Source organism: Grampus griseus (genome assembly GCF_964374135.1).
Source record: "Grampus griseus genome assembly, chromosome: 15".
NCBI lineage: Eukaryota > Metazoa > Chordata > Mammalia > Artiodactyla > Delphinidae > Grampus > Grampus griseus.
In genome coordinates, this window is record NC_139009.1 from 45,435,920 (window position 1) to 45,437,250 (window position 1,331).

General features: G+C 45.8%; 1 pseudogene across 1 annotated transcript; it reads left to right on the forward strand.

Annotated features, from left to right (window-relative positions):
• Window positions 1–389: 389 nt before the first annotated feature.
• Window positions 390–846, forward strand: LOC309833613 (protein FAM136A-like; annotated as a pseudogene). The gene has a single exon. The product of its transcript is annotated as a protein FAM136A-like (transcript).
• Window positions 847–1,331: the final 485 nt, after the last annotated feature.

The window sequence follows — 1,331 nt, forward strand, 5'->3', positions numbered from 1 at the left end:
CTTGATTGCTCTGGACCTCTTTTCTTTTCTTTTCTTTTTAATAACATGGAGAAAACAATACCTAACCTATAAGATTACTCAAAAGATTAATTCGTTGATGCATATAAAAGCACTTTGGGTACAAAACACTATCCAAATGTAATGATTATTGTTTTAAATGAGGAAAGGAAATAGCCCATATTTGCTTTGAAGAGATCGTTTGCAGTGCCCATACTGCAATTTATGGTACCCTAGATCAGTGGTTCCCAAATCATTGTTCTCAGGACCCCTTTACACCCTTTGCAATGTGGATTTTAGCTATTAACATTTACTGTAATATAAATTAAAATAGAAAGTTTTTACATACCTATTTTAAAATAATATTAATAGGGGCTCGTGCGCGGGAGTCCATGTGGGCGCCGGCGCGGCAGGAAGCAGCGCGGGGTTGCCATGGCGGAGCTGCAGCAGCTCCGCGCGCAGGAGGCGGTGGACTCTATGATGAAGAGTCTGGAGAGAGAGAACATCTGGAAGATGCAGGGCCTCATGTACTGGTGCAGCGCCGGCTGTTGTGAGGACAGCCAGGCGTCCATGCAGCAAGTGCACCAGTGCATTGAGCGCTGCCATGCACCTCTGGCTCAAGCCCAGGCCCTGGTGACCAGCGAGTTGGAGAAGTTCCAGGACAGCCTGGCCCGGTGCACTATGCATTGCAACGACAATGCCAAAGATTCAATAGATGCGGGGAGTAAAGAGCTTCAGGTGAAACGGCAGCTGGAGAGCTGTGTGACCAAGTGTGTGGATGACCACATGAACCTCATCCCAACCATGACCAAGAAGATGAAGGAGTCTCTCTCATCCATTGGGAAATAGATGTCTGCTATTGGCCATCGGGGCTGAAGGCAGGAATCTATTTAAAAAGACGAATGGGGGTTCGGGTTTTCTAAGGAAAGTTTATGAATGAGGAAATTAAGGATGGCAGCAAGTTTAAGGCCTATGTCACTTGCCTCTGGACACTGGTTCCTTTGTGTTTGAATCCTAGAAAGTGAAAAAAACTGGTGCTAAAATTTGGGTCAGAGATAGCACAGGAGAGTTTTTACGAGCCTGAATTTCACGTGGCAAGTGCTTATCCTGGCAACAGGGAGTCTCCTTTGTACCAAACCAGAGCCCTCCAAGGTACCACATCCTCTTAGTACACAGATACCAGCAGGCTGGCAGGTTCATCTGACCTGCTTATGAGCTGGTGGAGTGTGAGGAGAGGTATTTCTGTTTGTTGCCAACCTCCTGTTTACCAGAAGAATCGCTACAACATTTCCCACAAACTGGAAATAAAACAAAATCCATGAGGTCACTAATTT